Genomic DNA, 16,601 nt, shown 5'->3' with positions numbered 1-16,601 from the left:
GAACCCCTTTTCATCCTTCTTGGACGCTTTTTGATTCGCTGTGGGGTTGCCTCCTCTAAGACTTCCCTAATTCTCTTCCCCTCTTAGATATTCATCTTTTGTGCTCTTCTAGTCTCCTTGGAAACCCCTCTCTCGGTGGTTATTAAGCAGGCTTGTGTTTTAAGGTGTACCCCCCCCCGCCATGGCCTGCCAGCCTCTTTGAAGGAAGGGCTGCTCCTTCTCACCTCTGTATCACAGTGCCTAGTACAACGTGGAGCCCCTTCAGTTGAGACACACTTGGAAACCTAAGTGCTTTAAGGAGGACAGAAAAAGTTGGAGGACTAAGAGATGCTGCTCTTTGGAAGTTCCTTTGAAGCCACGGGCACATGATCTATGCCCAGCTTGAGTGCAGCAAACTGTTGGAGACACTGGACTTCAGACACATGCTTCTGAGACCATAAAGGCTGTGATAATTTCCTGAGATTGGTTACTTTAGTTACAGATAACAGTGATTATGGTTTGCTAATGGATTTTACAATAGCTGTGCTCTAGAATTTTTAAACTTTCCCCCCTTTTTCCTTTCTTCTTCCCTCCCTCCCTCCTTCAATTTTTAGACCAGGGCTTTGATTTGGGGTGGGGGGGGGGGCAGCTGGGGAAAGAGATGCTCTTATGCAACACAAATACTCTTCATTTCTGCTTTGGCTAGACTCAAAGCCAAGTTCTCTATCTGACTTTCTGGAATGACCAGTAGCACTGAATGGGTAGGAGGCTGGCAGTCTGAACTGAGTCTTCTGTGCCTCCAAGAAGGCCAGCTTCCGCCAAGGGTGGTAGATGGGAAGGAACAATGAGAGTACGAAAAACTCCTTCAGAAAAACTTGTTCTCATTGTCCCTCTTCTCCTTCCAGGATGATGAGTAAGTGAATGAGGGAAGTCATCACCCACCGGCCCTCCACCTCACCTTTTTCTGAAAGAAAATGTTCAACTCTTCTGTTTTCTTAGAGCAGAGATGCCAAATCCAGCTGGCTCTGCAGCTTCTGGCAGGTTAAAATGTGTGCATTTCCACATGGTTTGCAGGGTCACACCAAATTCTAAAGTGTTTTTTTTTTTTTTAAACTTCCCTGCTGCTGACTCCTCTGAACACACTGTGGGGCTCTGAGCAGAACTCCAGGTTCATCTGCCAGTGTCTGATGTCTGTGTGTCACTTTTGCGTTGAGTTCTCCCCAGGAGGTTGCCTTGTCCTTGAGGGGGGAAGCCTGCTAGTCTCCAGCTTCCTTTGAAACTTCCCAGTTTCTCTACCCATAGCCTCTGCGAACCTGCTCACTCACCCCAACCACTTTGTTTTCAAGTGACTTGGGAATGAATTTTTCATCTTCAAACGAATATAATTATTTGGCTTTGTGTCCGCTGCATAGGTGCAGAGATAGGCAGCGTGGCTGTAGAAACGCTAGGGAAGCAGCCTTCACGATGCAAAGACCACAACGGCTCACCTCCTAATGACCTCCGTCGACAAAAATCAACAGCTCCCCAAACACTTCTCCTTCGCACCTCTCTCAGAAAAGGCAGTATGCAGAGTGGTCAGCAGTTCAAATGCTCAGTGCTCTCCTCTGCAGCTGTAACCTCCGAAGGTCACTTCAGCACTCGAGCTTCCTTTTCCTCCTATGTAAAATGGGAATAGAAACTGAATCTACTTCATAGGGATGTTGTAAGGATGACGAGCTATCAAATGCAAACTATTCGCACAGTTCAGCGCTAAAGGTATACCAGCTGTGCCTACTAGCAACTATTACTAGTAGTAAAGACTAGTAGGTTGCGTCTCTCTTGGGACGCAGGGAGCCTGGCCGACCACCCAGAAAGGGGTCGCTCGCCTTCCACGCCGTTTCAAGTCCCGCCGTCTAAGAAGGGGCCTGGGTCCCAGCGCACTCGCTCAGGGCGGATGGCCCGGCGGCCCCTCCGGCGAAAACACAGGTGCGGTCCTGACCGCACCGAGGCCGTGGGTGCGGCGAGCGGAGCCCGGGGGCGCCGAGCGCGGCCCGCGGGCGGGGGGTTCGGTGGCGGCTCCAGAAGCTCGGCGGGCGGGGCTCGAGCCCTCCGGAGCGACGCCGCCTGGCACCGGACTCGCGGCCACGGCCAGGCGCGCGCCCCGACGCCGGCCCCGCCCCCGGGAGCCCCGCCCCCCGGCGCCCCGGGCTGGCCGGAGGGGGCGGCCGCGCGAGGCGACCCGCCACGCGCCTCGTCACTGGAGCCGCTCCCGGTCGGGCCCCGGCAGCTGGTCGGGGAGGCCGCCGCGGGGGAGGCGGGGGCTGCAAGGCGCGACGCCGCCGGGCCGCCCCGCCCTGGGAGGCGCCCGAGCCCTCATCAAGTGACCAATATCCCTTCCAGGAGAACACGGTCCTTCTGAGGGAAGCGGGCTCCGGCGCGCAGCCCCGGCGCCAAACCGCCGTCATCTCCTTCCTGTGCCGGGTGATTCGTCTCCTCACCCACCCGAAAAAACATAGTCCGCCCCGCGCGCCTTTGTGGGGCAGTGCTCTTCCTCACATGGTATGGCTCTCCCGGCCCATAACCTTTGTCTTTCCCAGTCCAAGTGCTCCGGGCCCCACCAAGAGGATAACTTAGCCCTGAGAGGAAACCTGAAGAGAGACGCTAGAGAGGGAGCAAGGGGAAGGCAGGGAGAGGCGAGCCTGGCGGAGGAACACAGAGGGCCGTGGGGAAGTGCGCACGCGCGCCGACGGAACGAGTTCCGGTCTGGCCGGGGCCTGTCTCCTAAAAATAGCCCCGGTGTGGGGATCCGTGCGCGGATGTCCCGGCGAGTCCGGGGCTGAAGGAGGCGGCTCCGGGCGGCGCGGAGCGCGGGTGGCGGGCCCTGGCTGCGGCGTGTGTGCGCCCGCCTGCATTCGCCGGAGACCGGGTGAGGGCCGCTGGTGACAGGGCTCGGTCGGTGGGGTCGGTGAGGTCCGAGGGGGCTGCGTCTCCGTGAGAGGACCGGGTGAGGGCTGGGGGGCGCCGGGGTGGGGGGCGGCGCCGCTCGGGAGGGGCGCCCGCGGGGCCCCCGGGACGGCGGCGTGGCGCCGCGTCCCGCTGGAAGGGGCCGGGGCGGAGGCGCGCTGCGGCGAGCCGGGTGGGGTGCGGGGAGGCGGCGAGCAGTGGTCGCGTCGGGGTCGGCGCCTCCTGTGGAGGTGGGGGCGGGGTGCCCCGAGGGCGGGCCCGCGGGCTGAGGGGCGTCGCGGGCCGGCTGAGGGAGGCGCGGCGACGCGGGCTCGGCGCTCGGAGCCTCCCGGGGCGCACGTCGCGTCTGGGGCTGGGGGGCGGTGGCGGACGTCGCCTCCTTGAAAGTTGAGGGAGTTCCCTGGGGGTCCGGAGGCTGTCTGTGGGGAAACGCCCGCGGGCCCTTTTCTTAATCTTGCCGTGCGAGGCTGGGGTCTCCCCGAAGCGACTGACCTCTGGTGCAGGGGGCGTTTTGCGCTCTTGTTGGACTCAGAAGTTCCCTCACTTCTGTTTTGGATGAAGGTTGGTCTAACGGAGCGGAACTCTGTGTGTGTGTGTGTGTGTGTGTCACTGACCGGTTCGGTACTTGGGGCCAGAAGGTGGCCTGGGCCTGGGGGTACCTGCGGGTGCGGACTCCCGACGGTGCGGGGAAACGTCGCGGGGGGAAGGGGCTGCATAGGGAACCGCTCGCTGCCCCCGGCACGTCCGTCCAAAGTAGATCCTGGCTCGCAGGGAAGGTTTTCTGTGATGGAAACTTTGTCCTTTTAGTTCAATTACGTCTGTCTTTGATCCATGAGGATCCCTTGGTAGGTGAGATAGTACAAACAAGTTTGGAAATGGTGAGCGTTTCTGAACTAGAAAAAACAAGTTGTTGTGTGCCGCGCCCCCCCCCCCCCCCCTTAAGTGTCACTGTAAAAATGTCCTCAGACCTGATGATGACTGATTCCTGAGATAAGAAGCGAGCATCCTGTCAGGATCCGGTAGGGATCCATGTGTGGATTGAAGAGTCATAGCAAAGTGTTAACCTGCATTTTAGTTTACAGTGAGATTGTGATTCTAATAAGTGTGCTTTTTAAAAGGCCTGCTGTGGTGTGTTAAGAGTTATGTGTATTTTTAAAAAAATATTGTCAGAAAATTGTCAAGTTTTAGTGCAGTATGTTTTCCATGTGTTTTTTTTTTTTTTTTTTTTTTACTAAATGGAGAGAAGTTTCTCTAAAGCTGTAATTAGGTGTACATTACACAAGAGCACTTTTCCTTTAAGAATCCAGCTGTGTTGTTTTGGCAACTGCCAAGTACTCCAGTTGTCAGTTTTAAAATCTGTCTTACCTTGGCAGTACTTGTACACTCTGTGGCAAAGGTAAACAAAATAGCTTAAAGATTTTTTTCCCTGCAAACACAGAAATGGTATTTATTTTAGTATGAATTTAAGAAATGAGGCTGAAACAACTCTTGTTTATTATGACTTTTGTATGTACATCTTTTGGTTTGTTTTTGGAGTTATAAGTCTTTACTCATGTCTTTTCCTGTGAATGGCAGCTTTTATTTTAGGAAAAAAGTCAAAAGTGTCTTCATTAAAGTGGATGACAATTTTAGTTAGATTTTATATCAAACAATGAACACATGTTATGTGTAGTTCTATATGATGATTCACTAACCGATTGTGGAATCATTTTTAATTCTCAGTGAGCAGTGTAGTAAAGTGTAAAAAGTTGTGGTAATGGTGTTGCAGTGAAAATACTGAACAATTAAAACTAACAATTTAAGTACTTTGTAGACACAGTCTTTAATAATTCTGTTAGAAGAGTGCTTTCAGTGAAAGTTTATTTACTAGAGCCATTGTGAGGTAGTAGTGATCTCTCTAAACACAATTATTTCATTTAATTCACACTGTTATATATATAACTATGGTTTTATTCATCTTGGAGAAAAGATGATAAAATTATGTTAAACTCCTTAAATTACTTCCCAGGAAGTTTTTTTTTCTCACCACTAAATTGTTTAGAGCAATGAGTGAATGAGTGGTGGAGGGTGTTCAGTAGAAGGAAAGTAGCTTTTTGGGGTTTAGAGGTAATAATTGTAATGTCACTGTGTTGAATTAGAGCTTGAGAATGATCTATATTGTTAGGGTTTTTAATGCTTCCTTAATGGGAGTATGTGTGACAAAGACCTTTGTTTTGTTAAATGGAACTGGAAATAATCTTTTCAAGGTGAGTTATTTTGAATGGTGAGGCTTTATTTTTCAGGGTAGTTGCATTATTGTTTTGCATTTTACTTTTAGGATGCAGTGCTGTTTAATTTTATTAATATTCAAGCAGCAGTGTCATCACTCGTTGGTTATCAAGAGAGAAATCATTGAAGTGTATTCTGAGAGTAGTTAAGTAATTATGAAAACATTTATTAGAATATGATTTTGAAGTTGAAATATTTTAATATAATTTTTTTTTAGTAGATGTGTTCTTTGATCTAGGAGGGAGAAACCATAAATTTGTTACTGGGAAATAGCATGCTTATCAGTCAGGTTTTGGAAAGCCATCATCTTTTTTTCTCTCCTTTTATAAAGTCTAGCAAGACGGATTTGTTGTAACATACAATGATGATGGTCCTCGATTTTCTGTGGGCATTTAAAATTTTATATATTCTGTTTTGTAATTGGACCATGCACGTATCTTTTTGCTTTAAAAGATATACACTTGGCACATGTGAATGTTACAAAGTCTAGCTGAAATTTTTCTTTTATTAGTGATGGAGCAATGAAAAATAATGTTTTGTGCATTGAACATGTTTAGCATTGCCATTGCCTTTTTTTCTAGATTAGAAAGAAAATTTCTGAATATTCTTAGTAGCTTGAGGAGTGCTCTTTCAATGTGTAGTAGTAAGACAACTATAAATATGGAAAATAAAGTCTGTATTCTAGTTAGATAACTTCCTGCAAAAAACACTTTAACACATTGTGCTGATTTGCAAGTAAAGGAAGGCTGCTTGCCTTTGTCGTCAGATCTTGGTTCTGATCCCAGCTCTACCACTGACGAAGTTGGGAAGAAATGATACCACCTGCCCCATAGAATTGTTAAAATTAAATGAAACAATGGTGTAATAGGTCCTAGGGGTTGCTTGAGGCTTAATGTACAAAAATGTGTATTGCGTCATCTCCCTTCATCCCTTCCTTTCTATGAAGATTGTATAGGTGGTCTGCCTCTTACATGTACCTTTAGTGTTTGATACCAAAAAAGAGTTCATATAATGCATAAATACAGGAGAATGCTCATATATTTGTTTGGGATAAAATATCCCAACATCTTAAATTCATTGTCATGTTCTACATTAAATGTGTAGTTGGCTTATCTGCAGTCATTGTTGGATTCTAACTTCCATGATCTCTCTGCATATTAAAAAAATCAAAGTCAAATGTGAGTATATTTCCTATCTTTCAGTGAAAATATCTCTTAGTGATTATCTGTGAGAGGCATCTTTAAAATACGGTGTTTAAAATTTGAAATTAGAAAAATATTTTTGTAACATACCTGGTTTAGTCACTAAGTCACATCCAACTCTTGCACCCTATGGGCTATATGTAGCCCACCAGGCTCCTCTGTCTGTGGGATTTTCCAGGCAAGAATACTGGAGTGGGTTGCCATTTACTTCTCCAGGGGATCTTTCCCACCCAGGGATCAAACCTGGGTCTCCTGCCTTGCAGGAAGATTCTTTACTGACTGAGCCACTCGGGAAGCCTGGAGTATATATATATAAAAAATAATGTTTCTCTAGTAGATAATTATAATTTTTTATTCATTTTATTTGTTTGGTGGAACTAAATTATTTATGTATGCTTTATCTATGTACTCTATGATAAATGGATGACTCCAGTTTATTATAATTGAGAGTGTAAGCCCATTTGTTAATAAGTCTCTTGCATGGCACAGGATATGTGTTAACACAGAATAAATACTACGTTATATAGATGTTTGTCATTTGCTGATTTTAATAATTACTATTGGAATTGATACTTACTGAACTTAGTATTTTATTTAACATTGAATCATCTTAGTAATCACTCGAAATCATTAAAAAAATTAGCCGGTTTATGAGGTGGACTCTCAGATATTTGAACACTGGTGTACGACAGACAGCAGGTAATTTACTACTTCATCAGTTTAATGATTGATAATGCTGAAAGCTAGAGGAATTGTTAACAAGGGTGCAAAAACATACTAGCTGATCTGATTTCTAATAACTATCAACCAAGGCACATCTTTTTATGGTTTTCTTGAATCATTACTAATTTTATTTTCCTCCTTATACAAATACACAAACTTTGATTTATGAACTTAAATTCAGCAATCAATAAAGTTACATTGTTACATGTTTTGAGAAATGTTTTGGTAGTGGGTGGTAAATTTATACTGCATGAGCCGGACCTTTTTCAGCAGCTTATTTTTTTTGCCAGCAGCATGCATGTGGAGGTTGACTTGGATTACTTTGAGGTATGACTTGTCACCCTTGGAACAAAAGGATACTCTTCATGTAACCTAGTAAGATAACTAATAACTGTTGGCTTATTAGAACAAGGTCTGTTGCATTGACTAGTACTGTGTTTACTTGTCTTGTTTTTTATCCCCACCCCTAGCAATCTATCTTTTACATAAAGATTAGAATTTTATTTCTAAAATTCAGATCTAAATGTTATACTTCTTTTAAGAAAAACTTTAAAGGCATATAAAATCTGTAAAGAGGCAGTAATGTAAGAGATAAGAGGTTGATTTCTAAAATCTGCTGCCTAAGTTTTAGAATACCCACTCTAGCACTTTTTGTTCTTTGGCAAGTTCTCAATCTTCTTGAAGCTCAGTGTATAAAACAGTGATTATAATATTATCTACTTTGCAGAGTTGTTGAGAGGATTGAACGAGATGTATATTATCAAGATTTTAGCACAGTGCTTGGTACCTAAAAATGCAATTTTTTTTTTTCTCTTACTGTTACTATCATTACTACTACTGCTGTTGCCATTATTAGTCATGGTTCACTTCATAATATATTCTATCCTATCTTTTCAGGCTCATTGTCAGCAACAACCCTTCAGTTTCTATGACCCAGTTAAGGCCAGCTGTTTGCTCTTCCCTGAAAAGGCTAGTATTTTCATGCTGATGTCTCCCACTTTTATTTTTCTAGCCCAGAATTTTCCTGATTTTGATACCCACTTGGAAATCTAGTTGGGATTTCAAACATAATGTTAGCTATGTGACTAAAATATAGCTATTTATTCCTCTCCCCCAACCTTCTTCCTCCCTCTTATGTTCAAACCCTGATGTCTTTACTGGCCTTCCCCGTCTTAGTAAGTGGCAGTACTCAACCCAGAAACCTGAGATAACATTTTGGGTTCCTTTCTTTTCTCTCAGATCCAGTCGATCGACACATTCTGTTGTACCTTTGGAGTTTATCTTGCACCAGTCCACTGCTCTTAGCCTTCATTGTGAAGTGCAAGTCACTTAGTCACGTCCGACTCTTTGCAACCCCATGGACTATGCAGTCCATGGAATTTTCCAGGCCAGAATACTGGAGTAGATAGGTGTTCTCTTCTCCAGGGGATCTTACGAACCCAGGAGTTGAACCCAGGTCTCCCACATTGCAGGTGAATTCTTTACCAGCTGAGCCACTAGGGAAGCCCTTCATTGCCACCTCTTTATTTCACAGCATTATGATCTCTTGCATGAATTACTGCAGTAGCCTCCTAACTGGGCATCTTGTTTCTTCTCCTTCTCCTTATAAATTCTTTATTCACACTGCAACCCTAGGGACCATTTTAAGAGCCTCAGTCTTGTCATTTTTGCTTAAACTCTCCCAGTGACTTCCCATTCTAATCTTTCTTGTTCTCATTGTCTTTTCCTTCATTGGAGGCCAGCCACTTGCACCTCTCAGAGTTTTTTAAACACTTTACTTCCGTTTTAGGGTCTTGTGCACTCTTTGTACCACCTGCCTGAGATGCTTTTCATAAGGCTGACCTGGCCAAACTCTTTGGAACTTGGCCCAAATCTCACTTCTTCACTCAGACCATCCTGTTTAATGTTGCAGTCCAGTAGTTACTCTCTCCCACATTTTTTTAATTTCCTTTAAGAATACTTAGTATATTTGTAGGTATCTTGTTTGGTCATTGCATAGGTATGGTCTTTATCTCTGTTATCTGAATGCAGTATTTCTGTATCTTGTTAATGTTTTTGCCAGGGATTGGAATGCTCCATTGTTCATATACTTAACTGAAATATTTATCCTTTAAGTTATAGCCCAAATGTCGTCTTGATACTGATTTTAATCTTTTTAGACAAAGCTTACCTCCCTTGCTCTCAATGCAAACAATATTTGTAGAGTAAGATGCGTTATAAAACAGTTCAGTTGAGTTGCTCACTTAATGTCCAACTCTTTGTGATCCCATGGACTGCAGCATGCCAGGCCTACCTGTCCATCACCAACTCCCGGAATTTACTCAAACTCATATCCATTGAGTTGGTGATACCATCCAACAATCTCATCCTCTGTTGTCCCCTTCTCCTCCTGCCTTCAATCTTTCCCAGCATCAGGGTCTTTCCAGTGAGTCAGTTCTTCCCATCAGATGGCCAAAGTATTGGAGTTTCAGCATCAGCATCAGTCCTCCCAGTAAATATTCAGCACTCAAATCCTTTGGGATGGACTGGTTGGATCTCCTTGCAGTCCAAGGGACTCTCAAGAGTCTTCTCAACACCATAGTTCAAAAACATCAATTCTTCAGTGCTCAGCTTTCTTTATAGTCCAAGTCTATACATGACTACTGGAAAAAACCATAGCCTTGACTAGACCGACCATTGTTGGCAAAGTAATGTTTTAGCTTTTTAATATGCTGTCTAGGTTGGCCATAACTTTTCTTCCAAGGAGCAGGTGTCTTTTAATTTCATGGCTGTGGTCACCATCTGCAGTGATTTTGGAGCTCAGAAAAATAAAGTCTGTCACTGTTTCCCCATGTATTTGCCATGAAGTGATGGGACCAGATGCCATGATCTTAGTATTCTGAATGTTGCATTTTAAGCCAACTTTTTCACTCTCTTCTTTTGCTTTCATTGAACATTTAAAGTTGTATAATTGATGTCACTCTTTTCTGCTAGGCTGAGTTCCTATGTCAGAGATACTGCCTTGGTCTTTTAGTATGCTCAGTACAAACCTGTCTGTCTTGCCACATAGTGAATGCTCATAGTAAATGTTGAATTGAGTCAGAGTTGTCTGAACAACTAGGATGACCAACCCAAACCAAGTTTTCCAAACGAGACTTTAAAAATGATAAAAGTGCTTTCCAGATTATAAAATACTAGTTTGTGCATTTTTTGGTACATATTGACTTGCATTCTGGATCAAGGTTGGAATCCCAGACTGTTGAGCTTTTCTTGAGATTCTTCTTGTGAGAGTTTTTGTAGCCAGCATTAGGAACCGAACCACTCTTTGTAATGGTGAAGATCATTCTGCGTTCTAAACATTTGACTTATAAATGAGATTTTGAAATGTAACTTATTTGCATGTTGGGGACTACTTTGTCAAAATGTTTATTTTGGTGGTGAAGACTTCTAATAGTGTTAAGGTGACATGGATCATGAAGAAAAGGGAGAAAATAATCTGGGAGTCAAGATTTTATTTTTTAAAAATGACTCAGTTTACCGAAAGTAATGTTTTGGTGTTGGCAGAAGGTTGTTGTTGTTGCTTTAATGTTTTGTTTTGGGAAAACTCCAGATATAAGTTAAAAGATGAGTACCGTGAACTCATACACTTGTTACCTAGATTCATCAGTTGTTAATATTTAGCATATTTGCCTTATGGGTCTCTGTATTTGCAGAGTGATTTCAAAGTCTGGAAACTGATATTATTTTATCTATAATTTGAAGCTCCTTGATTACACCTTATAGAGGATACCAAAGATTCAAGTATATTCAGTTAAAGTCAGGCATATCTTTTGAGGCAGAACATCACAGATGCATACAAGGGATAGAAATGCTGCATTAATGTACACTGCTGACAAGGAAACCACATATTAAACATCCAACATACCATGTATTACTATGTAATAGCTGGAATCCACTCTCTAGATCTTCTTTTTTCTACTCTACCCTCCTCCTTTTCCTGTCATAATTATTGTTATTGTTGAGCCATTTGAGAGTAGGTCTCATACATCATGATCCTTTACCCCTAAATGCTTCAGCAATATTGCCTAAGAACAAAGAGATATTCTTACATAACCACAGTATGATGGATTCAAGAAATTTAATATTGATACAGTAATTTATTATACAGTTCATGTTGAAATCTCTTCAGTAGTGCCAGTAAGATTCTTTAATAGTTTTTTTAAATTCCTTTTTTATTTTATTTTAGTTGTCGTATATCCTTTAACCTGAGACAGTCCTTGAAACTTTTTCCCCATGAAATCGTTAGTTTTGAGGAGTACAGTCCTTTGTTTTGTGGGATGGCCATTACTTTGGGTTTGTTGTGTGGTTTCTTGGTTGGTAGATTCAGGTTCTGCATTTTTGGTGGGAATACCACATGAGTTTTGATGCGTCTGTCCTTCAGTGCATCACTGTCAGGAGGCAACATCACGTGCGTTTGATCCCTTGTTGCTGATGTTTCCTTGGATCACTAGTTAAGGTTTGCCTACCAATTTTTTCTCCATATAAAATTTTTCATTTTCCTCCTTGTTATTATTGAATAATCTTTTGGGAGATGCTTTGAGGCTGTGTTTTTGTCTTCCCCAAGATGTTCACATAACGGTTTTAGCGTTCATTGATGATTCTTGCCTGAATCAGTTATGGTACAGTGGTTCCAAAGTGGCGTTTATTTACTGTTTCTTCTGCATTTGTTAGTTGGCCTTCTGTTAAGTTGTAAAGTAGAACTTTTCCTTCTCATTTGTTTATTTAATATAATATAAATTCAGAGATTCTTTTTTTTTTTAATTAAGTAGGTTATCCTCTCATTACTTGTCAGTATTCAGTTTAATGCTCCAAATTAACTCAGATTTGGTCAGTGGGAGCTCCTTCAAGTTAACTCATTGATTGTTTTGACACGTTCCTATCATTTTTGGAGCACTTCATTCCTTTTGAGACAAAAGATATTCCTGGTTCATTGTCTGCTTTTTCTGCTGCTGTCCTAGAATCAACCATTTCTTCAAGGAGTCCTGGTTTCTTTCATTGGGTTAGAGTATTTAGAAATCAAGAACTGGACAGCAGGTAAGCTTGTTGACACTGGAATATCATTGTTTTGAGCCCTTTCAGCTGACCAAGCTAAGAAATTTTGAGTTTATGCTGATTGCTCAGGCAGTAGATTGTAATTTTCTTTACATTCCTGAAACTCCTTGCAACAGAATCACTTCTTTTGAAACTGTTAACCATATAAGTGACTAATTTGTCCTGTAATTTTTCTGTTTAATTTTGTAATGGTTGGGTCTCATTTTCCAAAACTTATTTTAAACTTCGTGGAAACAGGAATTCTGTTTTGTATCTTTGTTTGTTCAGTGAACATGTTTCACAGTGCCTTGAGCATGATTGGTACCCATGTGTTGTTTGCATTATAAATATAGTGATGACTCAGTATTATTTTTATTAGTGTTATACCATAGTTCAATAATCTTGTGTTTTGTTAAAAGTTTTATGGGAACTTTTAAGTGAATTCATGATTCATTTGTTGTTTTTAATAATTCTTCTAACCTTGAAGTAAAAAGTTTTTCAGCTTTCAAATTTTAAAAACCTTATTCCTAAGACTAAAGTATGTAATTAAAGAACATCAAAGTGACTAATTCTGGCATTGCTGTTTTGTAGTGTTCCTTAGCCCTTTCTGGGCTTCACTTTAATTATAAAATGAGATGATATCTAGATCCTTTGTAATCCTAGGTTATATGCTTTATATCTAATTAACATTGACTTGTTTATGAAAGTAAAATTAAGTGCTGCAAAGTACAGTGGAAAGAATATTGTGTTCCTGAGCCAGAAGTCATTGGGTTCTAATTCTTTGTAAGCATTGTGTTACTTTGGTAATTTATTTCATAGTTTGGTTTTCATTATCTTATTCAGTCCACAGGGCTAGGTGATGAGGAATAAGAATGAACACTTTGCTGTGTGCTTGATGTGTGGAGTGTTGCAGGAACACATAGAAGGTACAGTTCACCCAGTTTCAGGGAGATACAACCAGTCCATCCTTAAGGAAGTCAGTCCTAAATATTCATTGGAAGGACTGATGCTGAACCTGAAACTCCAATACCTTGGCCACCTGATGCAAAGAACTGACTCCTTAGAAAAGACCCTGATGCTGGGAAAGATTGAATGCAGGAGGAGAAAGGGACGACGGAGGATGAGATGGTTGAATGGCATGGATATGAGTTTGAGCAAGTTCTGGGAGTTGGTAATGGCCAGGGAGGCCTGGCGTGCTGCAGTCCATGGGGTCACAAAGCGTTAGACATGACTGAGCAACTAAACTGAGGAAAATTTACTCCAGTGACTTCTTCAACTTAGGTTGAAGTCTAAAGGGTAAATAGGACTTAGCTTTGTGAAGAGAATGGGTAGAGTTTGCCAGACCTGTAATAAAGACAGGAGATACGCTTAGGGAGGTTAGATTGCATGGAGAAACTCAAAGAGTATCCTATGGATGAATCAGGCAGTGCCAGAGAGATGACACTGGAGAGGTAAGTAGGGACCAGATTTGAAGAGCCCTTTAAGCTATGTTAAGGAATTTGTATTGTATTTTACGGAAAATCTCAGCATCTTAAGCCTGGAAGGAAATTAAAAGGTAATATTGATTGCTCTGTGTCAACTTCTTTGGAGAGAGTTAAAATTGGTAGGCAGGAGGAGTAATTGAGGAGGATATTACAAAAGACTAGTTAAAAGGGCTAGGATGGCCTGGACTATGGTAGTGGAATGAGGATTGAAGAAATAGTTGGATTTGAGAAGATACATAGTGGGGAGCTTATGGATGGTGAAAGAGAAAGATTTAAGGATGATGATTAGATTTATGGCTTGGGCAGCTGACAGAATGAAGTTTACTGAAATAGGAAGCACAAGGGAGGATTAGGCTCTGGAGGAAGATGATGAATTTACTTGTGATAGAGTGCTTAGGTGGATTAAGAGGGTATAGTCAGAGAGTGGGATGAATAATTTACTCTTAGAAGTGGAACAGTTCCTGTTAATGACAAGGTCTAAGGAGTTGGCCATGGAATGGGTATTTGAAGAGGAGTGGAAGTGAAGATATGTAATGGGCAGGGAAAGAGGAGGAATTGTCTATTTAAAAAAGCCTAAGTGTGTGCTTGCCCTAAGGCAGAGTAACTCTGTTTTAATTATCTCAAGATTTTCAGTGTTTGATCTTGGAAAATAAAAGTGAAATCTTTCAAATACCATGTTCTCAGTTGTTGTTGTTTGTCAGTTGTTAAGTTGTGTCCAACTCTTTTTGACCCCATGGACTGCAGCACGCCAGGCTTTCCTGTCCTTCACCATCTCCCTGAGTTTGCTCAAACTCTTGTCTATTGAGTCAGTGATGCCATCCAGCCATTTCATCTTCTGTCTCCCCCTTCTTCTCTTGCCCTCAGTCTTTCCCAGCATCAGGGTCTTTCCCAGTGAGTTGACTCTTTGCATCAGGTGGCCAAAGTATTGGAGCTTTCAGCTTCTCATCAGTCCTTCCAATGAATATTCAGGGTTGATTTCTTTTAGAATTGACTAGTTTGATCTCCTTGGTGTCCAAGGAATCTCAAGAGCCTTCTCCAGCACCACAGTTCAAAAGCATCAGTTCTTTGGCACGAAGCCTTCTTTATGGTTCAGCTCTCACATCTGTACACGGCTACTGGAAAGACCATAGCTTTGACTATATGAACTTCTGTTGGCAAAGTGATGTCTCTGCTTTTTAGTACACTGTCTAGATTTGTTATAGCTTTTCTTCCAAGGAGCAAGCATCTTTTAATTTCGTGGTTGCAGTTAAGATTTTCTTAAGTTAAACAAGCAAAAAAAGAAAAAAGCCCTCAAGGAATAAACACATTTTTCTTAACAAAGCAGGAGGCTGTTTAATTGCTCCAGGCTCATTTTGTATTTTACCTTTCCCAATCCTGGAATCACCTTTTTTTCTGAAGAGCCTTGGCTCCTTTTGTTGGAGGATGGCATTTAGAAACCAAGATCTGGGTGCTAGGTGTGCTAATTGCCCCTGAGGTATCATTGTTTCTATGCCTGCTCAGCAGAGCTAAGAAATATGTTCGTGTATGCTAACCCATACATTCACATCTACAGTCATTTCCGCTAAAACGTAGCATGTGTGTTCCTAAAAATCTCTGTGCTGTGCAGAGTTGTGTAGTAAAGATCATGTGGTTTGTGACATCAATGGAGCTAGAAACTTTGTCTGTGACACATTAAAAAGAAAGGCTTCCCCTGTGGCTCAGTGGTAAAGAATCTGCCTGCAGTGCAGGAGGTGTGGGTTCAATCCCTGGTTTGTGAAGATCCCTTGAAGGAGGAAATGGCAACCTGCTCCAGTATTCGTGCCTGGAAAATCCCATGGACAGAGGAGCGTGGCAGGCTACAGTCCTTGGGATTGCAGAGTCGGACACACTAAAGCAAGTGAAGACACACACACACACAGGAACCTGATAAACCTATTTAATAGCAGCCATGGTTTTAACTGTGGTTAAATACAGTTTTAACTGTATTAAATGGTTTGAGTAATTATAAACAGTAAAATTCCTTTTTAGTATGGGAAAGATGTGAAGTTTGCTACTATAGATGAATTTTGGAAGGATTGTGGCTTGTGAGGTATTATGAAATCGTAGATAGTTACCTGAAATCAGATGAAAGAGCACCAGATGTGGATGGATGTGGCTCATAACAGATGCTGTTATATTATGGACTGTGGTAGATCATTTTCATATGAGTCAATTCTCCCTTGGGTGCCTTGCAATTTATTCTTCATTTCTGTAATTTTTTTTTTCTAATTCTTTTTAAAATTCAATCACTTTTAACTTGTTTTTATTTTTTCATTGCTGTCTGAGTCAAAGTGGTTTTCATATCCTCAAATGCTTATTTGAATATATTAATCCAATTATTAATATAATAACAGTTCTTAATATACTGGGGATACTATATTAACAGAATATATTTAATTCTATTTGGAATACTGACTTACAGATTTCTTTCTGCTTTGAGGTGGTTTTTAGTAGGGTTTTTCCCTCACATGATACATCAAATTCTGTTCCCTGATTTTCTGGATTGCACTTTTCTTTTGTTCATTTTTATGGTAGTGGGGGTTTTTATGGTATTCCTAGTTTAATGGTGCCCTCTTCTGTTAGTATAGAATAGTCCTGTTACTTCAATAGTTTTTATTTGTCTGTTTTAATGGTTGAAGAGAAGGATTGTGAGACTTCAATTCTATGATTCTTTTTCGTCTAGCAAGGCCTTAAAATTTCCCCTTTTTCTTTTTCCTTTTACCATCCAGTCGCTAAAGGACTCTCCTCCTTTTTTCTGTCTTCTCCCAGAGCATTGTGCTTCAAGGTTGTGCAACTTTACATGGTGGATCTCACTTTGAATGATACCTATTCATTTAAATCACCAGAAGTTTGAACTTCCTTGCCTATATTTTGTGGTCTCATCTGCCCGTTTCTCCAGTATTTTCCCAGATTT

The 16,601-nt window shown here is 41.9% G+C and overlaps 1 protein-coding gene across 14 annotated transcripts in view; it reads left to right on the top strand.

Annotated features, from left to right (window-relative positions):
• The first annotated feature begins 2,432 nt into the window (after positions 1 to 2,432).
• The window catches only part of MEF2A (myocyte enhancer factor 2A), a 190,530-nt gene continuing 176,361 nt past the window's right edge, over positions 2,433 to 16,601 (top strand). For 7 of the 14 annotated variants that reach the window (XM_070478160.1, XM_070478152.1, XM_070478159.1 and 4 more), the window contains exon 1: positions 2,712 to 2,884. The gene's annotated coding sequence lies outside the window, so the exon portion shown is untranslated. Of the gene's footprint in view, positions 2,518 to 2,710; positions 2,885 to 3,305; positions 3,484 to 16,601 lie in introns of those variants that run through there. The other 7 variants (XM_070478161.1, XM_070478156.1, XM_070478165.1 and 4 more) reach the window with 4 other exon arrangements.

The sequence above is a fragment of the Odocoileus virginianus genome, chromosome 16, assembly GCF_023699985.2.
Source record: "Odocoileus virginianus isolate 20LAN1187 ecotype Illinois chromosome 16, Ovbor_1.2, whole genome shotgun sequence".
Taxonomy (NCBI): Eukaryota; Metazoa; Chordata; class Mammalia; order Artiodactyla; family Cervidae; genus Odocoileus; species Odocoileus virginianus.
Note: the sequence above shows the minus strand (reverse complement) of the source record. Positions and strands in the feature narration are given on the sequence as shown.